This window comes from Ursus americanus, chromosome 16 (assembly GCF_024610735.1).
Source record: "Ursus americanus isolate L20-20 chromosome 16, mUrsAme1.1.p, whole genome shotgun sequence".
NCBI classification, from domain to species: domain Eukaryota; kingdom Metazoa; phylum Chordata; class Mammalia; order Carnivora; family Ursidae; genus Ursus; species Ursus americanus.
Window position 1 is genome coordinate 38,875,532 of NC_142142.1, and position 25,974 is coordinate 38,901,505.

Below are 25,974 nucleotides of genomic sequence, written 5' to 3' on the forward strand. Positions count from 1 at the left end.
ACTCTCTCTATAGGTTTGACTACTCTAGATACCTCAATATAAGTGGAATCATACAATATTTGTCTTCTTGTGTCTTTTGCTTATTTCGCTTAGCTTAATGTTTTCAGGGTTCTTCCTTCTTGTAGCATCTGTCAAAAGGTCATTTCTTTTTAAGGTTATTCCATTAAGTGAATATATATATATATATATATATATATATATATACTGTAAATATATATTTAAATATATATTTATATATTTAAAATCATAATATATTAACTGTTTATTTAAATATTAAATATTAATACGTATTTATTTAATATTGTATATATTTAAATATATATATACTCATTGTGTAAATATACCACATTTTGTTTATCCATTCATATAACAAAGGGTATTTGGATTGTTTCTACCTTTTGGTTATTCTAAGTAATGCAATGAACACTCAAAGTATATCTTCGAGCACTTGCTTTCAATTCTTTTAGGTATATGCCTAGAAATGGAATTGCTGGATCATATGGTAATTCTGTTTAATTTTTTTTCTTTTAAGGAATCACCATACTGTTTCCCACAGTGGCTGCACCACTTTAAATTCTCACCAATAATGCATAAGGGTTCTAATTTCTCCACATCCGCACTATTATTTTCCTTTTGTGTGTGTGGTTTGTTTTTGTTGTTTTGATAATAGCAATCCTAATAGATATAAAGGAGTATATCATTGTGGTTTTGATTTTCATTTTCCTAATGACTAGTGATGTTAAGCATCTTTTCATGAGCTTGTTGGGAATTTATGTATCTTCTTTGGAGAAATGACTATTCTAGACACTGGCCCATTTTTAAATTGAGTTGTTTGATTCTGTTCTGTTGTTGTTGTTGTTGTTGTTGGGTCATAGGAGTTCTTTATATGTGCCGGATATTAATCCCTTACCAAGTGTATAAAATTCAAATATTTTCTCCCATTCTCTGGATTGGCTTTTCAAACTCTTTATACACACAAGTTGTAAATTTTGGTTAAGACAGAGTCATTTATTTTTCTCTTTTGTTGCCCATGCCTTTGGTATCACATCCAAGAAATCCTTTCTAAATCTAAATGTCATCAAGTTTTTCCTGTATTTTTTTCCTTGAAGAGTTTTATAGTTTAGCTCTTATGTTTAGATCTTTGGTCCATTGTTAGCTATTTTTTTGTAAATGGCGTATATTTTGTGTATATTCTAGAGTTTGGTTTTGTTTTTGTAGTTACCATGGGGTTGACATGTAACGTCCTACAGTTATAGCAATCTATTTTGAATTGATATCATCTTTAATCACATTTGAAAACTCTACCCCTCTAAAGTTCTGTTCCCCCTTTTTTATTATTAATATCACAAATTACATCTTTACACATCGCATACAAAATACTTTTATGCACTTATCTTTTAAATCCTGTAGAAGATAAAATGTGGAATTACAGACCAAAATTATAATAATACTGGCTTTTATATGTGCCCATCTATTTTACTTTTACCCATTTTTTTCTTCTTTTTCAGAATCATTTTAGCTATTGTAATTCGTTTTTCCATGCCAATTCTAGAATACTAATGTTTATATCTACAGACATGCTTACAGAAGTTTTTATAGGAATTGCATGAAACCTGTATATCAACTTGAGGAGAATTGACATCTTTACTACGTTGACTTCCAATTTATGAACATGGCATAGCTCTCCATATGTTTAGATCTTCTTTGATTTTTTTCAGTGATGTGTAGTTTTCACATACAATCCTGCACATGTTTTGTTATATTTACACATAAGGATTTCATTGTTTGAGCAATATAAATAGTACTGCATTATCAATACCAGTGTTCATTGTTAGTATATAAAAATTGCAATTGATTTTGTCCTTCTGGAAGTTCTTTTTTTAAATATTCCTTGATACTTGCTTTCTGTAGGAAGAAATTATATCATTTGTAAAGAGAAACAGTTTTATTTCTTCCTTTATGACTTGTATGCACTTTATTCCTTTTCTTGTTTTATTTACCTGGCTAGAATGCCCAGCACAATGTTGAATAAGAGTAGTGAGAGCTGACATCTTTGGCTTGTTCCTGATTTTAGGGAGAAAGCATTTAGTCTTTCACTATTATGTATAAGCTGTAAGGCTTTTTGTAGATACTCTTTATCAAATTAAGGAAATTTCCCTCTATTCCTATTTTTTTGAGAATTTCAATCATTGCATATTGAAGTATTTCAAGTGATTTTTTTCTGTATCAATTAATATTATTATGTGAGTTTTCTTAAATTTGCTAATATGGTGCCTTACACTGATTGATTTCAAATATTAAACCAGCTTGCATTTCCAGAATATATCCAACTTGGTCATGGTGTATAATTTTTTAAAATGTATTTCTAAATCTATTTGTGAGTATTTACAAAGGACTTTGTATCTATGTTTATGACAGATATTGGTCTGTAGCGTTTCCTTTTAACTGTATTTTCTGGTTTTGTATCAGAGTAATACTAGGTTCATAGCATAAATTTTTATTTTTATGTTCTCCCCTTTTATATGTAATCTATGAGATTACATAGATTTGATATTAAATTTTTCTTTAAATGTTTGGTAAAATTCTCCAGTGAGACATTCTTAGCCTGGAGATTTCTTTTTAGGGGAATTTTAAAATTAGGAACTAAATTTAACGAAAAAGTTATGAGGCTATTCATATAATTTATTTCACATTGGGTGAGTTGTGGCAGTTTGTGGTTTTCTAGGAAATGGTTAACTTTAATAAAATCACATTTGTACATGTAGAGTTGTTTGTGCAATTCCCTTATTCCTCTTTTGATATCAGTAGAGTCTATAATGATATTCCTGTTTCATTCCTGATATTGATCATTAATGCCTTCTTTTTTTTTCCTTTGTCAGTTTTGTTAGGGGTTTGACAAATCTTTTAGTAAATTTTTTATTTTAATCCCAGGATAGTTAATATGCAGTGTTTTATTAGTTTCAGGTGCATGATATAGTGATTCAACAATTCGATACATTACTCAGTGCTCATCACCACAAATGCACTCCTTAATTCCCATCACCTATTTCACCCAACCCCCCAACCACCTCTCCTCTGGTAACCACCCAGCTCTTTGTTTCATTGGTTTCTTCCACTGTTTCTTTCCATTTTCAGTTTCCTATGTATCACATCTTACCATTATTATTTACTTCCTTCCTCTTGTTTTGGGTTTATTTTCTTCTTTTTTGAGGTTCTTCAGGTGGGAATTTATAGTATTGATTTGATACTTTTATGCATTTCTAATGTACGAATTTAGTGTTATAAAGTTCCCTTTCAGCAACGTTTTAGTTGTGTCCTACAAACTTTGATGTGTTTTATTTTCATGTTCATTCAGTTCAATGTCTGCTTTTATTTCTCTTGAGGCCCTCTATTTGACCCATAGATTAGTTAAGTATGCTGTGGGTTTCCAACTGTTTGGAGATTTTTCTGTTATCTTTCTGGTTTTGATTTTTAGTTTTATTCTCTTGTAGTCAGAGAATACACTCTGCATGATTTCAATATTTTAAAATTTGTTTAAGTTTGTTTTATGACCCAGAATAGTGTCTACCTTGGTATGTGTCCCATGGACATTTAAAAAAAAACAAAAACAAAAACAAAAAACTTACCTACTACTGTCATGTAGAGTGTTTTAAAAATGTTGATTAGATCATCTTTGTTGATGGCAGATTTGAGTTCTTCTGTATCTTTGTTCATATTCTGTCTATCAATTGTTGGGAGAGGCGTTAAAGTTCCAACTATAACTGGATTGATCCATTTCCTGTGTTAATTATGTCAGTTTTTACTTCACATATTTTGCTGCTTTGTTATCTGGTACATGCACATTTTATATTGACACTTGTCTTTATATAATGTCCCTCTTTGTCTCTGATATTTTTCTGTGCTGTAATGTCTACTGTATCTGATATTAATATATCCACTTCTGTTTTTCCTTTGACTAGTGTTTGCATAATTTTATGTATTCTCGTATTATTTTTAACCTGCACATAGAATTGAGACTTATATAGTGAATAGATAATTGGATCATGTTTTTTAATCCACTCGGCCAATCTCAGTCTTTTATTTTGTGTATTTAGAATTTTTAATAATTTAATGTAATATTGACATGTTAGTGCTAGTGTGTAATGTTTTAATTTTGTTGTATGTTTGCTTGGTATAAAATGCTGGTTGGAAATTCTGAGACATGTTGTGCCACTTCTTTCTGTGCTACATAGTCTCTGATGAGAAATCCACTGTCATTTGAAGCAGTTTTCCTCTATAGCTAAAGTATCATTTTTCTATGACTGCTTTTAGGATTTTCCCCTGTGACTTTAGTTTTCTAATTCTAATGTGTCTTGACATAGATTTGTTGTTGTTGTGGCTGTTTATCTTGTTTGGGATTCACTCAGCTTCTCAAATTGGTAAGTTTATATCTCCTGCCAAGTTTTCAGCCATCATTTCTTTGAGTACTTTTTAAATCCCTCTTCAACCTTTCCTTCTGGAAACTCAATGATGTGAAGCTTAAATTTGTTGGTTATAACCCCAAATGTCCCTGAGTGTTCTGTTTATTTATTTCTGATCTATTTCTCTCCGTTGCTCAGACTGGGTGATTTTACTATTTTGTCATTAGGTTAACTGATGCTTTTATTCCTGCCATTATGCTGTTGAGTCCACCCACTGAGCTTTTTTATTTTGGTTATAATATTTTTCAGTTCTAAAATTCCCATTTGGTCTTTTATATCTTCTATTTCTTTGCTGTACCTATTTTTTTTCTGAGGTTCTCTATATTTTCATTTGTTTCACAAATGTTCATAATTCCTCATTGAAGCATTTATAGCATAACTGCCTGAAAATTTTTGTCAGATAATTCTAATGTGTTTGTTATTTTTCTGTTGCCATATATTGATTGCTTTTTTTACACACTTTGAGTTCTTCCTGGTTCTTGGTATGACAAATGATTTTTTTATTGAAACTTGGACATATTTGTATTGTTATAAAAATGGATCTTAGCTAAACTTTCCATTTTATCCCGTTTTCTCTGATACTGCTCTAGTAAGAGAAAGGATATATGCCACCATGTCAGTGCCAGTTAGAGGTAGACCTCTAAGTTCCCCAGTTGGCCTTCATTGATACCTAAGTTAGAGAGACTTCCCACTACTGATGGGCAGGGGTGGTAGTTTGCACTCCTTATGTGGTATCCATTGATGTTATAAAGGTAGTGGCCTCATTGCCAGTGAGTGATGATAAAAGTCTTGACTCTCTACTGGGCTTCCATGATGCCACCCACCACAGTGAGAAAGGGGGAGGGTACGGTACCACATTACTGCTAGGTGGAGATGGAAATCCAGGCTCCTCACATGATCTTCATTGACATCATGCTAAGGATGCCTTATTACCAGCCAGTGAGAATGAAATTCTCATCACCCTAATTGATCTTTTCTGACATCATTCAAGTGAGGGTACTACAGTATCTCATTAGAGCCTTACAAGGGTGGGAGTTTATGCTCCTCACTAGGCCTTTACTGGCAGGTTTGAGGGTGAGCCACAGATTCTTCTGTGGTGTTTGGCTGCAATAAAAGAGTTATTATTAAAATCTTGTAGATCTTGCTAGGCTCTTCTGTCTTGATTTTTTAGCTAGAGAGAGCAGGGTTTTGTGGGGATTTTTATTTATCCTGTGCCTCTTGGCATTTCTGCATTACTGGTTTCTTCAGCAACAAGCCTGGAACATAGGTGGCAAAAAGGAAATCTGGGGGATTCACCAGCATGCCATTTTTCAGGCCCTAAGACTCTAGCAAGTCACCTTTTTTCTCTCCACCTTTTAGAGTCCATGTTTATTTTATGTATGATATTTTAGCGTTTTAGTTTTATTTAATGGAAGTAATCAGAAAAAGTACTAAGTTATTTTAAAATATGTTTAAAACTTAGTATAACAAGAATGGAATTATATAAATTTGCAGGCATCTCAGGTCAGGCAATAAAATCAATTGCTCAGTATTTGTTGCGTGTTTCTGAAGTGTCAGTTTTCTGTGCTCTTAAGATTTACATTGAATAATCGGCAATGTTTTTTTTTTTCCTGTTAAGGATGTATGGCTTAATCTGAAAGACCAAAAGGACAAAAGGTCATCATTTCAGCTTGACTCAATGAAACTGCAGTTACCCACTTACTCAGGGGTCATACCTTCCAACTAATTATTGTTATTTCGAAAGCTTTTCTTTCCTTAGAGACCACCCTTAGTGTTCATTTTAACCTAATTCTCCCTTTAAAAAGTGCTTGAGATCAAAGAAAAGTAGAACAAAAAAATACCAAAACAAGAGGCAACGTAAAAACCATACTCAGAAAAGAACATATAACATTAAATACTTTATTATTCAAGAAAACTAAAAATGAAAGGAAGTTAACAGCCCTTTTAAATTAGGAAAATACAACAAAAACTATTTTAGAAGAGAAGGCAGATACTTAATAAAGAAAAGAACGGAAATCTGTAAGTTGAAAAGTAAACACTTATTTTCATAATGTGATGTACTACGCATGCACAAACTTGAAAATACTAGGTAATATATATAAACACTTCACATGTTTGGCTGCGCTGGCATGAAATAAAGATTTGAAAGATGAACAAAGCAACGAACGAGCTTGATACGATAAACATATAGAGAATAATATTAGGAGGGGAACACTCCTGACATGTCATTTCATGTGGTGGAAATTCCACTGAAGTAACACTTTTGACCACTCTCTAATTCTAATTCAACACACTCTTCTCTAAGGGATTAATCTGACTGTTCAGTGTAAAAGGGAAAAATGTGACATATAGATGCTAGATCCTTCCTCTTCAATTTCTCTTAGAACCAAGCTTCCAACAGGGACCACATAGTCTGCTTTGCTACTCTCTGCCATAATTGGATCACTACAGCCACCACCATTATCAGACAGGTGTGTGTGACCAGCATTCCCTGTGACCAGATGGGTAATTCTGCCTAAATCTGAGGTTTAGTGTTAAAACACTTACTTTCCCATGAATATCAGCCGTATTCTCTGACATTAACTTGATCACTATAGAAGTGATAGTTTGGAGTCCATCTGTCAAATTTTTGTTTTATTTTTTTATTGCTACCAGAACTCTTAGGGAGAGGAGACGTGTATTATCGTTGGCTGCCCTCTAAAGTCCACAACAACTTGAAGAGGCACATTTTATTTAAATTCACAAGGGACACTTATGAAAATTTACAACAGACTAGGCACTAAAGCAAGTCTCAAAAAACGTCAAGGAATTGGTAACATATGCAATACATTTTAGTTTGACTAAAATGTTACCTAACAGAAATTATTAAGTAAAGGGAAATAATTTTTTAAAACCTAATTTTTAAAATTATAAAATAAAACATTTCTGAGTAACTGAAAAATCAGAGGAAATTATAATGGAAATTTGAAAATATTTAAGACTAATGGATAGCAAGAATACTGTATATCAAATGTTGTGGGATACAGTTAAAGTGGTACTTAGAATAAGTTTCTGAACTTAAAGCTTTATATAAGAAAAGAACAAAGAATAAAAAGATGAAATAATTACTAAGAAGTTTTAAAAAGAACATCATAATAAATATGCTTAACGACTGAGCCAGCCAGGCGCCCCATAATAAATATGAAGCAAGATGAAGTATGGGCATAATAACTCAAAAGCAACCATTAATGAAATAGAAAACAAAAGATAATGAAGAATTGGTAAAGCCATTATAAAAACAGTGGCTTTTCCTCAAAAACTTAAAAATGGAACTACCATATGATCCAGCAATCCCACTCTTGGACACTGAGTGTTATATGCAACTAATGAATCATTGAACACTATATCAAAAACTAATGATGTACCATATGTTGGCTAATTGAATTTAAATTAAAAAAAATAAAATTAAAAAAAATAAAATCTTTAAAATAAATAAATAAAAATTAAAAAATAAAAGAATTAAAGTCAGTTTCTTGAAAGAATAGCTGTACACCTATGCTCACTACAGCATTATTCACAATAGCCAAGATATGGAAACCACTTCAGTGTCTGTCAGTGGATGAATGGATAAATAACAGAATATTATTCAGCAACGAGAAGGAAGGAAATCCTGCCATGTGTGAAGACATGGATAAAACCTGAAGCATTATGTTAAGGGAGATAAGTCAGACAGAGAATGACAATATTGTACGATTTCACTCATATGTTGAATCTAAAACAACTGAATTGTAAAAACAGAATAGAATGGTAGGAGGCATTAGAGGGTGGGGGAATTGGGGAGATGTTGTTTAAAGATACCAACTTACAACTAGTAGATAAATAAATTCTGGAAATCTAATGAACAGCAGTGATTATACTCAGCAACACCACATTATAAACTTCAAAGTTACTAAGAGGCTAGATTCTAACTGTTCACAACACAAAAACTAAATGATAAATCTGTGACAGAATAAAGGTGTTAGCTAACATTACTGTCTTCATATTACAATATATAAATGTGTTAAACCAACATGTTGTATACCTTAAACGTACGCAACGCCATATGTCAGTTATGCCTCATTTTTTCAAAATTAAGATAATGAAGATCAGCAAAGCCAAAAGGCACCTAGAAAAAGACCAGTAAAATTCACATGCTTATAATGAGATGAAAAGAGAGAACACCACAACCACTACCAACAACAAAATAAAATGAAATACTAAGGATCTTTCGCTAGGTATATAACTGAAGATATGGCAAACATTAAAGTGATTATAGGTGAGCATTATGAAAAACTTCATTCCACTACATTTTAAGGCATAAAGAAAAGATAATTTCTGAGAAAAAATATAGGCTACTAGCACTAATTGAAAAAGAAATAAGAAACATCAAAGTCCTATAACCTTATAATATTTTTTAATTGAATCAGTGGTTAATCTTTCTATAAGGAAAGTGTCAGGTCCAGACAGGCAAGTTCTACCTAAAATACAAAAAGAGAAAAAGAAAAACAAATTAATTGTAGATAAATGTTTCCAAATTATTTTAAATGAGGAAAAACACACTCCTTCTCTCATGCAATTGGCAATTCCTTTTTTTCTAAAACCTGACGGGGTGGTACAAGAAAGACAAATTACAGGGACGCCTGGGTGGCACAGCGGTTAATCGTCTGCCTTCGGCTCAGGGCGTGATTCCGGTGTTGCGGGATCGAGTCCCACGTCAGGCTCTTCTGCTGTGGGCCTGCTTCTTCCTCTCCCACTCCCCCTGCTTGCGTTCCCTCTCTCGCTGGCTGTCTCTCTCTGTCGAATAAATAAATAAAATCTTAAAAAAAAAAAAAAAGACAAATTACAGGCAAATTTTAATAATGAATCATGATTTAAAATCCTAAAACAGGGACGCCTGGGTGGCTCAATCAGTTAAGTGTCTGCCTTCCGCTCAGGTCATGATCGCAGGGTGTTGGGATTGAGTCCCACATCAGGCTCCTTGCTCAGTGGGGAGACTGCTTCTCCCTCTGCCTGCTGCTCTCTCACTCTCTCTCTCTCTGACAGATAAATAAAATCTTTAAAATCCTAAAACAAATATTAGCAAACCAAATCAAGCAATTTCTGTTAATAATTTAGTTATGGCCACATTAGGTTTATCTCAGGAATGCCCAATATTATTGGAAAAAATTAGATTTGAAATGGGAGGGTAACTTGTATCAGATTAACCATCAAATAGCTAATAATTATAAGCTCTTAAAAAAACGTATAAAAATTATTTAAAGTCATAGAAATTGAGTGGCAAAACCAGGCAGAAATTTAGAGGATTACATTTTTGAAAGAAGGAAAGTACACTGGAGGAGATTCGAGTTTATATGGTATGTCACTCAGGGTTCTCCAAAGGAATAGAAACCCTGGCAAAAAAGAAATATAACCCACAGGAGATACGTGTGTGTGTGTGTGTGTGTGTGTGTGTGTGTGTGTGTGTGTCTGTGTGCGTGTCTGTGTATTGTATAAAATAAATCTTTGCATAAATATATAAATATAAATGTGTGTGTATGTGTGTGTGTATGTGTGTAGAGACAGAGGCAGATGTGTTTCCATTATCTCACACCATTGTGGAGCCTGGCAAATCTGAAATCTGAATATCCACATGCAGAAGAATGAAACTGGCCCCTAGCTTATACGATTAAAAAAACCACTCAAAATGGATTAAGGACTTGAACTTAAGACCTGAAACTATAAAACTCCTAGAATAAACATAGGGGGAAAATTTCTTGACATTGATCTCAGCAATGATTTTTTTGGATTTTACACCAAAAGCAAAGAAATCAAAGCAAAAATAAATAAGTGGAAGTATATCAAACTAAAAAGATTATCCACAGCAAAGGAAACCATCAACAAAATAAAAAGCCAAATTACAGAATTAGAGAAAATATTTGCAAGCCACATATCTGATAAGGGGTTAATAGATGTCTATTATCAAAAAGACAAAAGATAACAAATGCTAGCAAGGATGTGCAGAATAGTGAGCCCTTATATTCTGTTGGTAGGAATGTAAACTGGTGCAGCCACTATAGAAAACAGTACGGAGGTTCCTCAAGAAATTAAAGAACTACCACGTGATCCAGCAACCCCACTTCTGGATAGCCAAAAGAAACAAAATCCTTATCTTGAAGACATATTTGTACTCTCATGTTCACTGCAGTGTTATTTACAATAGCCAAGATATGGAAACAACCCGAGTGTCTATTAACGGATAAAAATATCACATACACACACACACACAGACAAACACACACACCCAAATGGAATGTCATCAGCCTTAAAAAAAGGAGGGGGGGAGTCTTGCCATTTGTGACAACACGGATGAAATTGGAGGGCATTATGCTAAATGAAATAAGGCAGACAGAGAAAGACAAATACTGTATAATATCATATACATGTGAAACCTTAAAAACAAAAGCGGAGCTAATAGAGTAGAATGGTAGGTTGCCAGGGATGGGGGCTCGAAATAGGGAAAGTTTGATAAAAGGATACAAACCTTCAGTTATAAGGTGAGTAAGGTCTGAGGATCTACTGAGTAACATGATTACTATAGTTGATAAATATGTATAATTGAAATTTGCTAAGAGAGTAGAACTAAAGTATTCTCACTCCTCCTAAGAAAAAGGTAAATACGTGAGGTGGTAATTAACTTGATGATATGGGAATCCTTTTGCAATGTACGTATATAACAAATCATCACACTGTATACCTTAAATATATTAAAATTTTTGTCAATTATTCTTCAAAAAATCTGGGAATAAAGTAGTTGCAATGCACACAGCATAACACACATAGAGGTAAAATGTATGACAAATGACAGGGTAGAAAGTGAGAGTATTTAAGAATCTTAATCTATACGGGTGCCTGGGTGGCTCAATCGGTTGAGCATCCGACTCTTGGTTTCAGCCTAGGTCATGGTCTCAGGCTCCTGGCTCAGCAGGGAGTCTGCTTGTCTCCCTCTCCTAAGTGAATAAATAAATCTTTAAAAAAAAATCTTAATCTATAAAGTGCTATAACATTATTTTAAAGTAACTCTGAAAAGGTAAAAATGTATATATTATAAACCAAATAACAATTCCTTAAAATGTAAAACACAAACAAGTTTTTTCACCTAATATGTCAAAAAAAAGGGGGGGGGGCAAAATGGAACCTTAAAAACACTCATTCCAAAAGGAGGTGGGAAAAGAAAAGGAAAGCAAATGGAAATGAATCAATAACACATGAGACAAATAGAAAACAAACAAGTTGGAAGATTTAACCTTGACCATATAAATATTTACATTAAACATAAAAGGTATAAACCATGGATCAGCAAACTATGGCCCATGGGCCAAATACAGCCCATTGTGATTTTTGTTAATAATTGTATTGGAACACAGCCATGCCCATTCATTTACGTGTGGTAGGCGCAGCTTTCACGCTAAATAGCAGAGTTTAGCAGTTTCAACAGAGACTGTATGATCCAAAAGCCTACAATATTACCATCTGGCCATTTCAGAAATACTTTGTTGACCGTTGGTCTATATACTCCAATTAAAAGCCAGAGATTCTCAAATTGGACTTAAGAAAAACAGTTAAATGTGATCTGCAAGAAACCCACCTTAACCAAAAAAAATATTGATAAGTTAGAAGTGGAAGACAGAAACAGTTATGCCAATGTACATTAACTGTAAGCAAGCTGGAATGACTAAGATAATATCAGATAAGGCAGACTTCATAAGAAGTATTATCACCAGAGATTAAAAAAAAAAAGAGTATTTCCTAAGGATAAAGTTGTCATTTGTTAAAAAATAACATATTTAAATCTGTATGCATCTAATAACAGATTCAAAATATATGAAGCAAAACCAAATAGAACTGAAATGAGAAATGGACAAATCTATAGTTATAATGGGAGATATCAATTCTCCTCAACCAGTAATTGATAGACAAGATAGATAGAAAATTAGTAAACACAAAGACTTGAACAGCACTATCAACCAACTTGACATAATTGATATTAATGAATATTTTATCCCCAAACAGCAGAATACACATTCAAGTGTTGGCAGAACATTCACGCATACTGGTTCCAATCAGCATAGTTATCAGTAGCAGATATCTGTAGTTCAAAAGGGTCTTTGGAGTTTACAGACGCCAAGACTGTGCTTTCCTTTTCTCTCTCTGGAAGTTTATAGTTTCCGTTGTACAACATGGGAGGAAGCTGAAAGCCTAATTGGTGATCTGTTGTATCCACTATCATTTCTCTAAAAGTGACTCTTTCCAATTGGGACAATCTCCCTTGAATTTTATGAGGGTTCACAGCATAAGCATTTAAACCATCAATACTAATTACACACTCAGCACTGAAAGCAATAAAAGTGGTGCACAACAGTGGCCCGAACAGCCCTGCCAGATGGTCACAGCACCTTCTGTAGTAAGCAGCAAACAAGACAATATCTCCCCCTCTCTTCCCTTCACCCCCACCAGAGCGTGACAAGTAGTCATGCTGTGGTCACTTGGTTTACTTGTCTGCCTATGTGACCAGCTACAGAAACCACTCAGTTTAGGGGCAAACAAGCCTTAGAGTTTGGCCCACTCAGCAGGAAGTTCAGGGATACTCACGGTCCATGGTAGTCTGCCTGTCCTAACACAGAGTAATAAAATAGGTAGGTTTTGATACAAAAATAGGTTGACAAATAGATCAATGAAATGAAACAGTGAACTCAGAGAAATATATTGTATAGGTTAGAATTTAATATATGACTTATTTTGCTTAGCATTATCTCCTCCTGGAGAAAATAAGTCAAGCAGAGAAAGACAATTATCATATGGTTTCACTCATTTATGGAACATAAGAAGTAGGAAGATTGGTAGGAGAAGAAAGGGAAGAAGAAAGGGGGGGTAAACAGAAGGGGGAATGAACCACGAGAGACTATGGACTCTGGGAAACAAACTGAGGGCTTCAGAGGGGATAGGGGTGGGGGAATGGGATGGCCCGGTGATGGGTATTAAGGACGGCACGTATTGCATGGTGCACTGGGTGTTATACGCAAGTAATGAATCATCGAACTTTACATCAGAAACCAGGGATGTACCGTATGGTGACTAACATAATATAATAAAAAAATTATTATTAAAAAAAAAGAAGGGAGGGGGGTGGGGGATCAGGATAGGCCAGTGATGGGTATTAAGGAGGGCATGTACTGCATGGAGCACTGGGTGTTATATGCAAACAATGAATCATGGAACACTACATCAAAAACTAATGATGTACTGTATGGTGACTAACATAACATACTAAAAAATTTTTTTAAAAAGAATTTAATATATGATAAATATGGAAACATAGCACCACAAATCAAAAGTGGAAGGATAGATTGTTTTGTATATGATATTAGGAAGGAAAATTGGATCCTTAAATACATCATGTATAAAAGTAGAACCCAGACAGATTAATGAAAGATAAAATAATAAATCAATAACAGAAAATGTCAGAATATATATTTGTGATTTAGAGGTAGGAAAGAATTGTCTTTAAAATACTTGAGGGAAAAGAAAGAAAAAACTACTTGAGAAGCACAAATCCTCAGGCAAAAATGTGTTGAATAAACTTACATCAAAGTTAAGTATTTTTGTTCAATGAAGAATAGTATGGATAGAGTTAATAGAGAAGTGATAGTCTATAAGAAAAAATTTTCAGTATCAAAACTGACAGTGTAAAAACATATAAGGAATTCCTTTCAGTCCATAAAAGATAGATAACCCAAGAGGAAAAAAAAAATGGGCACACATGTGAATAAGCTATTCAAATAGAACAAACCCCGGGGCGCCTGGGTGGCGCAGCGGTTAAGCGTCTGCCTTCGGCTCAGGGCGTGATCCCGGCGTTATGGGATCGAGCCCCACATCAGGCTCCTCTGCTATGAGCCTGCTTCTTCCTCTCCCACTCCCCCTGCTTGTGTTCCCTCTCGCTGGCTGTCTCTATCTCTGTCAAATAAATAAATAAAATCTTAAAAAAAAAAAAAGACAAATAGAACAAACCCCCAAAGCAATAAGTAAATCAAAGGATTTAATCATAGAAGCAAATCATAGAAGCAAATGAAAACAATCATGAAATATTATCTTATCCCTTTTAATTTGCTTAAAAGGTAAAACTAGATAATGCCAACTATTAGTCGTACGTGAGGATATAGGAACTCTCACTCATGGTGGGAGAATAATGGTGGAACATTTTCAAGAGATACGTGTCAGCATTTATTCGAATCAAGTCTACATACACACATAGGTATGACCCAGCAAATACACTCATAGGTATGTAGCCTAAAGAAATTCTCCCATTGATCCACAAGTGACATACATAAAAATGCCCATCATCACCTCGTTTATTGTGATAGGGATTCAGAGCAATCTGAGTGTCCATCACTGACTGGAGAGTAGACAGTCAATTTTGGTGGATACACATGGAGTCTTATGAAACATTTACAAAGAATGGACTAGATGTTTATGGAGTACATGGCTGGCACTTTAGTGCTAAGTAAAAGAAGTAAAATGAGATCTGTGGTTTACCATGACTTCCACAAATTAAAAAACAGGCACACGCAAAAAAGCATAGAATCAAATATATTTCAAATATAATCAAATAATACATATAGTATGTATTACAGTGTTTGCCAATGGTGAATGGGGAGAATAAAAATTGAGAATGGGAACAAATGAGAATAGGTGATAGATAGATAGATAGATAGATAGATAGATAGATAGATAGATAGATAGAAAATAAGTAAGAGTATTTCTTTCCGTCTTGAAATAGTTTGATACGGCCTCAACTGGAGGTAGCAACATAAAGTTCAGCATACAAGCAGAAAAGCATAAGTTTATAAAAACAAAGACAAATAACCCAATTTGAATAAAACAGAATGTTTCAAAAGAGGTTGCAGAAGAGAAGCCTGGAAAGGCAAGTTGGTAGGCTGAATTTGGACTATTTTTTGATCTAAAAAATAAGATATAAACTTTATTAATATTTAATATATGGATTGATCCTGGAACTCAAGCTCATAATTGAAGACATTTGGGATCCATATGGAAGAAAAAATTTTAAAAAGCGCCAAATACTCTGTCATTTCTCCTAAAATCTATCCTAAATCTCTTCTGTCTCAGTGTAGCTAACATCTATGGGCACTTCCTATGGCTCTGTGATGTCATTTCCTTTTGTAGCTATTAGTTCCCTGCAGTGTTTGTGCTTTACTCAACCCAGGCTGTCTGATAACAGATGTGATTTCCAGCTGTGTCTATATACCAACCACAGCGGGTTCATTAATAACAATTATTAAGTACTTTATGTTATAAATCGAGCCTGTGGCAATAGAGAAAACATCCAGTCATTTGTTTTATGGCCTCTTGTCAGAGCTAACTATAAATTCCCATTATCTCAACATTATCAGCACTGCAAAATGAATCTAAGCATGAGTCATAAATAAAACTACCGAACAGCTCAATCATGCTGGAAAGAACAGAGCATAAATTAACACTTGACGATGTAATGTTATATATGAACTTAAATAATAGCTCAGGCCTTCTTGTCAGCTAATTATGTAAATTATTATTTTTAAGACTTACATTTGTATTTGCATGGCTGGTGCATTCATTTAGTCATACAATTGGAGTTTAATAAATATGTAGTCCATATATTGCCCTCCCATAACCTAAGAGTTCCTGCTGATGATGTATTAAGTACAGTGAAAATGAAGAGAGAAGTTTCAACTGAAAGAACGTCTCTTAGGAGTAGAGAGAGCAGGGGGGAGAATCACATTCTCCCCGAATACTACATTTCATTGGAGAAATCATTAAATTTAAGAAGATTAATAGAAGAGGAGCAACAAACTATATGCATTATTGGTTCCTGGGTGAAAGTCCATATGGATTTTCAGTTAATCGTAAAAATATTTATTTAGTCATCCCTCTGTGTTGGGTCCAAGCTGTCGTAAATGATGAAGACAGGACAGAAAGATAAACCGAGCACATGAATTTAATTTTTAAGAAAAAATAGCTAATAAACACATGAAAAATGTTGAAACCCACTAATAACCAAGACATGCAAATTAAAATTATGAGATACTATTTTTCATGTTTTAAAAGCTAATTCCCAGTGGTGGGGAGAAAGCAGTGAAACAGGAAATTCAATCCTTTACTGCAAGGTATACAAACGGGCTCAAACCTGAAAGGCCATTTGTCGTATCTACCCAGAGCTCTAAAAGTGTCCATTACGTTTTTTTAATTGAGGTGTAATTGATATACAACATCATACTAGTCTCAGGTATACAGCATAACGATTTGATATTTGTATATATTATGAAGTGATCACCACAATAAGTCTAGTTAACATCCAGAAATATGGAACGCTTCATAAATTTGCGTGTCATCCTTGCACAGGGGCCATGCCGATCTCCTCTGTATCATTCCAATTTTAGTATATGTGCTGCCAGAGCGAGCACAAGTGCTCATCGCTTTTGATCAGTAATTCTAATTCTGGAAAATTTATCAGTTACAGATTTAGTACATGAATGTTAATGATATAGAATTTTAAAAAAAAGAAATAGCAAATAATGAAGTCCATTTTGGAAATGGGAAATAGCTCAAATAAAGTCTAGAAGGAAATAGTTAAATAATTGATGGCACACCTATATGGTAGACTACAGTGTGCCATCCCAAATCATTTCGAGAAGATTATGTAACAGGAAAGTGTTCACAGAACACTTTTAATAGGTTGTAAAATGTTATGTATAGTACAATTTCAATTATTAATCATACTATGAAGTTTTTACACACATACATGCGTGCACCAATACAGAAGGCTAGAATAAATACCCTAAAATATTAAGTTATTTTCTCACAATGGAACTATGAAAATACTTTCTATCATCTTAATTTCCTGTATTTTCTAAAATTTCTTTCAGAGAGAGAATTAGTGTACAACAAATCTGGCTAGTAAGGATTTCAATTCACATTTTTTCCAGGCCTTCTATAACCTGTATCCAATAGGCCCCTCCAATCTTGCCTTTTCTAAAGGTCAGTATAAAACCAGCCAACTCCATTTTCTCACTGCCCCCAAATCATGCTCTGCCTTCCAAACCAACCTTTGCTCAAGTTACGTTTCATACGTACACTCAAGGTGACAAAATTCGCTGAACAACATTAAAGTCGGAATCTTAATGAACTCAATCTTCTGCTTAGAATCATGTAGGAACAGGAATACCCCAATAGTCAAAGGTAATCACATCCCTTGAAAAAATATTTTCCTTATGTCCTTTAAAGCATATCAAAGGGTTACCCAGGTCATCACCACAGCCGAACTGCTCCAAGTCCATTGTGCAGCCTCCATATTTCCCTCACACCCTTCTGCCATGCCCACACAAGTGTTCTCACCTCTTCTAACCTCTTTTGAGATTCAGTGGCCCTCTTTCCTATAGCCTCTTTGTTACATCACATCTTTTGTCTCTGACCAGTCTCCAGACTGGCAAAGGCAGAACTATGAGAGGGTGGGCCTCAGTATCCACATCTGTAAAGAAAGTAGAATAACAAACCCTGTCTTACCAATATCATTAATATCTTAAAACTGTAAAACATTGTACATGTTGTGACTATTGTAACTTCTTTTTGTCATTCATGCAATAGGTATTACTAATATATAACCATAATATATAACCATAATATAAAATAGTGCAAGCACTATTTTACCCATAACTAGGTAAGTATTTATACTTCATTAATCCCTCTCTATGCCTTCCTGAACAGAGTCCATCATTAATTCTATTTCACCTTCAAATTATATCTTAAATCATCCACAGTTCTTTGCATCCATTAGCACCAATCTAACCCAGGCATCCATGATCTCTGGAGTAACTCCTGACTTGTCCTCCCATCCACTCTTGCCTCCTCCACCCTATTACCCATTCAGGAGCCAAGCATTTTCTTTAAAAAGTTAATCAGGGGCTCTTGGGTGGCTCATATGGTTAAGCCTCTGCCTTAGGCTCAGGTCATGATCCCAGGGTCCTGGGATCGAGCCCCTCATGGGGCTCTCTGATTGGCTGGGAACCTGCTTCTCCCTCTCCTTCTACCGCTCCCCCTGCTTGTGCTCTCTCGCTCTCTCTGTCAAATAAATAAATAAAATCTTTTTAAAAAATAAATAAAAAGTTCTTCAAAAGTAATCAATTCCAATCCCAGAGTGTCCAATGGTTTCTTTAACAGACATGATAGGTCCAGTTATTTGGGTAGCTCACAGATAATGAAACTCACACATAATGGCATAAGACTACAAAAGAGAAACTGGAACTCATGAAAGGGATGTTTATTTGCCATAGAACTCTGTAAGTCTGTGCATTTGGGAGAGAGGGAAGTTTACCGAAAGCCTCCTCTAATATACACATTATATACACATTATATAGATACATATATATACATATATATATACATAATATATACATTTTCCTCCTTGGATGCATGAGGTACAGCAGATGCCTATGAAAGTAACTCATTGAATACACTGAAATTGACCAAATTACTTATTCAACTTTACAAAAGATATTTGAACATGTTTACATTGTTTTTCCCATGGATGACTACACTAGTAAAATTTGTAAACAAAGCATGCACTCGGTATGAACTAAATATCTTAACAGCTTCTTATTGTACTTAGAATAAAATCTTTGATCCTTACCATTGACCTACAAGTCTATGCATGACCCCTTCTTATCTCTCTAGCCAATTCCTCCACGGCTTATTATGCTTATACTGACTTTATTTCTTTACTATTCCAGCTCTTTCCCACATTTGTAGAGTGCCGTTCCATTTGCTCTATTCCACCTGAATAATTTCCACGGGGGTCCAACCATGTGGAAGCATGTATGTCAAACTGATGTTAGGGTTTGACAGGAGTGTATGTGGAGCTGAGGAGCTTCCTAAGATACTCCTAATAGGATAGGAAGCATCCAGCTACCGAAATGAGCACAATCTATTAGCAGTGTTCACTGAAATACAAAAGTGATTCTGAGGATGCCATGGGTCTATTACTAGCATTTGTTTCATTCCAATCCCACGGACTGGGAGATTTGTGATTTAAAGATTGTTGTGTAAAATCAGTAATTGCTTTTTCTGTTCTGGGAAACTGGTCCACTATATAAGAAAGATAAGTTGGATCCCTACTGTTAGTCACTTGTTCAATATCCATTTCCCTCTTCTTTGCTGATTAAACTTTGATTTTATTTTGGGTCTCACTGTGTCAGGTTAAATTCTTGCTTCTGCTTTCTCCCTAAAAGTTTACAGTGTCCATTGACAGGGATATTTATGGCTAATGACACATACACGGACATTCCTGAGAAAGATTGTGCTTTCTGGGAAAAAGGAATGATGTACCTAATAAGGCCTTTTTCTTTTCCCATACATTCCTCCCTTGAATGTGGACATAATGTCTAAACCTCCAGCTGCCATCTGGTAACCATGAAATGATAAACATGAAGCAAAGGTCAAAAGGTTGACAGAGAAGCTCTCCTGACCCCATGAAGCTACTAAACCAACTCTTTCAGATATTAATTTCCAAGTCTACATGACTCTTCCCCAATTATTTATGAGACAATCAAATATGTTTGTGAAGTCTAGATAGCTCCTTTATTTTGGTGTTCAAAAGCCTACTGCTGGTTATGTGACCTCATGGTCCAGCAAAGCCAGAAAGCCCTTGAAGATCCAAAACCATGTGGGGGTTTGTAGTGGGGCAAAGGAGAATATCTATTTCCTTATTATGTTTCATGTTAAGTATAAAATGGTAATTGAGACATTTTTCTGAAACCCTTGTTTTCAAATAAACAGCAATTACAGGGAAGACAGTGTCAAGCTGAGAACAAACTTACTGAATTCTGGAAGCTGAGACTTTAGCAGAAGCACATGAGTGAAGGAAGTTAGTTTACTCCTCTCAGTCCATGATAGATCGACTGACTAAATATAATCAATAATGATATCAACATCCTAAATAACATAAATAATAGGGTATCTCTAGATGATATTTATTAAGCTTTGTATTCTAAAAAGAAAAGACATGCTTTATTTTTCAAATGTCCATGGGACAGTCATACAGATGGGTTCTAAGTCCTAGGTTATAAGAGGGCTTTAAATAAAAATTAACTGTACAGTTTCACTAAAAATTCTATAGCTACTCTGTCCAAAATGGCAGCGACTAGACAGAGGTGGTTATTTAAATTGAAATGCGTTAAAATTAAACAAAATTTAAGTTTGAGTTCCTCAGACATACTAGCCATATATGGCTATGGGACAGCACAGATATAGAACCATTTCATCACTGCAGAAAGTTCCCTTGAACAGTGTTGCTTTAGGTATGGAGACACAGCTGTATGGCTGGGACATCCCTCAGTATGTAACATATATAACTGATTTGATTGCCACTAGAAAGTAAGCTCCATGAAGGAAGAGATTTTTATCAAAGTTACACATTGTTGTATCTCTAATGTCAAGACACTTGCTTATGCATCCCTGGTGATCAACAAATAACTGCTTGGTGAATTCAGAGTTCTCAATTCCGTTAGGTATAATATGCAGTATGTTTTATTCTCAAAATTTCTTGTACTTTTCTTGGCCTTGAACACTCAATCTGCCTACAGCACATATCTCATTTTCTTTCCATTCTATCCCTGTTTTAATTTTAGTCCGGTGTAATGACTTCTATATTCTCAGTCTTTTCCCCCCTGTAGAGTTCTTCCCTATTGTGTTTCTCTTCTTTGTGTCGCCTTTCCTATTCACACTTCTGATACTTCTGGTCACCAAAATGTGGAGGTTTGTCCCCCACAACAAGCAATTCTTTGCAACACCAGCAATTCAAGTCAATTCTGACACTATCTACCTGGAGACACTCTCAGATCCCATGGGTTAAGAGCTCAGTCCCACAAGACTGCTCCCACCCTCCGCACACACACTCCAGATGCCAGCCACACATCCAGGTTACCAACTATACTTCTAACTAACTGGCTATAGATTGGAGGATCAAAACACTTCCTCCTTGAGTTTGATTAACTTGCTAGAGTGGCTCACAGAACTCAGGGAAACGCTTACTTACATTTATCAGTTCATTCAAGGATATGATCCAGGATACAGATGAACAGCCAGATGCAAAGAAACAGAAGGTGAGGACCGGGAGGGTCCCAAGTATGGGGAGCTTCTGTCCCTGTGGGGGTGGGGCCTGTCACCCTCCCAGTACATGGATGTGATCACCAACCTGGAAGTCCCCCAAACACCATACTTTTGAGATTCTATGGAAGCTTCATCATGCAGGCATGACCAATCATGAGCTCCATTTCTAGCCTCTCTACCTCTCTGGAGTAAGAGTGGGGTAGAGCTGAAAATTCCAAGCTTCTAATAATGGCTTGGTCTTTCTGGTGACTAGCCGCTGTCCAGGTGATATCCAGCACCCACTCAGAGTCACCTCATTAGAAAACAAGATGCTCTTAGTGCTCTTGTCACTCAGGAATTTACAAGGGTTTTTAGGAGCCCTGTGTCAGGAATAGGGTCAAAGACAAATTTTAGAACAAGAGATGCTCCTAGTGACCTTATCACTTAAGAAATTATGAGGATTTCAGGAGCTCTGTGCCAGGAATGGGGAGTGGCAAGAATCAATACATGTATTTTCTATTATCCCACACTCATTCACTTACTAAAATCTCAGTCTTATTCTGAAAAATATTCTGTCAAATTCAAATGTTATCTTTATAGTTGCCATGGAGTTTCTCTCCAGTCTCCAGGTAGGACACTCACACTTGCCCACTCTCCCTCCCTCCTCCTCTCTTTCTCCCTCCTTCCCTCTCTCTCTCTTTCTCTTTCTCCCCACCCTATCCCTTACTGTTGGCTCTCCAGTCCTCACCTTCCCATCAGTAGGCAAACTTTGGGTGCCTCACTCTCACCTGTCTTGTTCAGGACAGGAGGCAACAGCAGGGGGAAGGAGAGGAGATTTTGACCATGTAACTGTCAGTCCACTCAGAGTAGACAGGACTCCTCCAATCTTGGTCTGCTTCTCCTATTACCCGTGGCCTTTATTATCAAGATGATCTTATTGTATGACCTTGTACTGTTTTCCTGGGACCTCACCTAGGCCCCTTCCATCCTGGAGGAGATTCTTCATCCTCTTCCTCAGCTCTGCCAGAGAGACAATCACTGATGTCACTCTGGCTTTTCTTAATAACTGCTTATTGCTGCTTCATATTTCTAATATCTTTATTTGTTTGAAAATAGTTTTTATAATTATCATAAATTCTTGTTTGTTCTACTCTACCAATTATTCCTCTTAGAATATGTACCATATTGTGCATTTCTTTTTTTAATCCTTATGTAACTCAGACGCTTGATTATTTTTGTGAACTCACGTTCTTTTGACAGTGTCAGGTTCCTTGGATGCTCAGAACAAGATAGTGGACTTGGATATATAATTTGGTATTGTTGACATATACATGATATTTAAAACCATGGAAATGAATGAGATCACCTAGGGAGAAAGTATGTAGAGTGAGACAAGATGAGGATTATGCTAGAGCTTAAAGGAATTCTAATATTTAAAGGTTAAGGGAAAGCAGAGGAATGAGCAAAGACCACTGAGAGCCAGCGGGGTAAAAAGGAACACAGAGAGGCTATAGTGTTACAGACCCAAGAATGTTTCAGTAAGGAGGGCATGGATATTTGTGTCAAATTCTTGTCAAATCTGTTTTAAGCACAATGAAAAGTGAAAAACCTGACTTTGCAAACAAAAAGCAATGGTTTTGCTCAATCCTTTGGATCTCATGAAGTCCATGGAGATATTCTTGTTACTGTTAGCTGGCACAGATATGGACATGAAACAGCAAGAGACTATGCTTTCCGCCTTGCCACCACAGTGTAAATTCACTTATTCCACAGCCACCTCAGTCATCACCCTACTTTAGGAGGGACCCCCAGGCAGTCTACAAAAGAAGCAAACACCTGCCATGGCCTTCCACTCACAAAGGAAAGTAGGAAATTTTGCCCAGAGCTCAGGAAAGGTTTGGTTGCCTACTTGGCAGGCTAGCCCTCAGAAGCAGGGAAACAGCCTCCTCCCAGGAAATGAGTTATGTCCCCAGTCACCATCTTACCATCAGTCAGGCAGAATGTGGGAACTAGACAGAAAAAAACCAAAACAATCCAGGGGGTTCCAAACTGTGTTCTACCAGGTTTTTAGGGTATTCTCCATATTCGATTTTTGATTCAAGTTATAGATAGACAGGTGATGGATGGAGGGATAGATCGATCAATTGATAGATAGATAGATAGATAGATAGACAGATCGATTATCTGTCTATATGTAAGAAAAGACTGTGATATTACTCAGGCATCAGAAAGGATGAATACCTACCATTTGCATCCACATGAATGGAACTGGAGGGGATTATGCTAAGTGAAATAAGCAGGGAAAGGCAATTATCATATGGTTTTACTCATATTACCATATCATATGGTTTTACTCATATGTGGAACATTAGGAATAGCGCAGAGGACCACAGGGGAAGGGAGGGAAAACTGAATGGGAAGAAATCAGAGAGGGAGACAAACCATGAGAGACTCTGGACTTCGGGAAACAAACTGAGGGTTACAGAGGGGAGGGGCTATGGGGTAACCGGTTGATGGGTATTAAGGAGGGCACGTGCTGTGATGAGCACTGGGTGTTATATTCAACTAATGAATCATTAAACACTACATCAAAAACTAATGATGTACTATATGTTGGCTAATTGAACATAATAATAGAAATTAAAAATTAAAAAAAGAAAAAAACACCACGTACATACAAATATATTTTACACCAGTTTTTAATGCATAGGAGACAAATAATGCATTAACTTGCAGAATGATACTAGTTAGGTTTTGTGCAGATCTCAGTGGGAAATGTTCCCACCATTTCAAACTGCAAGGTGAACTATTTAAAAGTATGTATATCATTTGACCTACCTATCTTTGTGATTCAGGGATTTGCTGATAGAGGAGTGAATAGGTCACTGGGGCAAAAATGTAAATATAATGCATAAATACCAATGTATAGTAATTAAAATACCCTTATTGTTCTAATTGAAATTTATTAAGTATTGTTCAATTTTGAAATATAAAGTGATTTATAATAACAAACTACAACTTTTTTTTTTCTTTTCCATTGGGATCTTTTTCTTACCTTATATTTGTTGTTGTTATTGTTTTACATTTTTACTGAAATGAAACAAACATACAGGGAAGTCATAAATCTCAAGCTTGATGAAATGTCATAAAAAGAACACATTCATGTAACCATCCCTAGAACAAAAATAGAACATTAACAGCATTTCAGAAGCCCTTCATCCCACTCTTAATCACTTGTCCCTTCCTCCTCTCCAAAGATAAATACTGTTCTGGCTCACTAATCTGACACCACAAATTCATATACCTATTTTTAAACTTCATATAAATGAAATAATACAGAATGGAAGGTTTTGAGACTGGATTCTTTTGAGAACATTGTATTTATAAGATTTCTTTTCCCTTATTATGTGTAATAATAGTTTATTTTCAGAGATACTTAGAATTTTATTACATGAATATACTGAATTTATCTATTTCACTCTTCATGGACATTTTGGCTCTGTTTTTTTATTATGATAAGGGCAATTTTGATCATTCTTTAGGTGTATTATAATACATAAGAAATTTGTGGTTATAAGATGTACATATATTTAACTTGAGTCGATAATGACAAATAATTTTTCAAAGTAGTTGTATGGGCTGCCCAAAGCCATTTATAAATCCAGTGTAATCCCTATCAAAATTCAGATGGCATTTTTCACAGAAATGAAAAAAAATCCTAAAATTCATGTGAAACCACAAAAGACTCTAAATAGCCAAAACAATCTTGAGAAAAAGAACAAAGCTGGAGGCATCACAATTCCTTATTTCAAACTTTATTACACAGCTATAATAAAACAGTATGGTACTGGCATAAAAACATACACATAGACCAATGGAACAGAATCAAGAGCCCAGAAATAAACCCACACATATACAGTCAACTAATATTAGACAAGAGAGCCAAGAATACTCAATGGGGAAAGGATAGTCTCTTTCAGAAATGGTGCTGGGAAAACTGGATATTGGTATGCAAAAGAATGAAATTGGACCTCTATTTTACACCACTCACAAAAATTAACTTGAAATGGATCAAAGACTTAAATGTAAGACCTGAAACCATGTAACTCTTAGAAGAAAACATAGGGAAAAGCTCTTTGGCATTGGCCTTCACAACATTTTTTTGGATATGATACCAAAAGCACAAGCAAGCAACAAAAGCAAAATAAACAAGTCGACATCGGCCATAGAAACTTCTTTCAAGACACATCTCCAAAGGCAAGGGAAACAAAAGCAAAAAATGAACTCTTGGGACGTCATCAAGATAAAAAGCTTCTGCACAGCA

The 25,974-nt window shown here is 35.3% G+C and overlaps 1 long non-coding RNA gene and 1 other non-coding gene across 2 annotated transcripts in view; both read right to left on the reverse strand.

Annotated features, from left to right (window-relative positions):
* Positions 1–7,398: 7,398 nt before the first annotated feature.
* LOC148108789 (uncharacterized) overlaps positions 7,399–25,974 on the reverse strand; it is a 63,487-nt gene continuing 44,911 nt past the window's right edge. Inside the window, exons 2-3 of the long non-coding RNA XR_015726970.1 lie at positions 9,111–9,272; positions 7,399–8,956 (exon numbers count right to left, since the gene is read on the reverse strand). This is a non-coding gene — a long non-coding RNA (uncharacterized LOC148108789). The remainder of the gene's footprint in view (positions 8,957–9,110; positions 9,273–25,974) is intronic.
* LOC123787923 (U6 spliceosomal RNA) lies at positions 16,866–16,972 on the reverse strand. Its single transcript, XR_006778377.1, has one exon. It is a non-coding gene; the product is annotated as a U6 spliceosomal RNA (small nuclear RNA).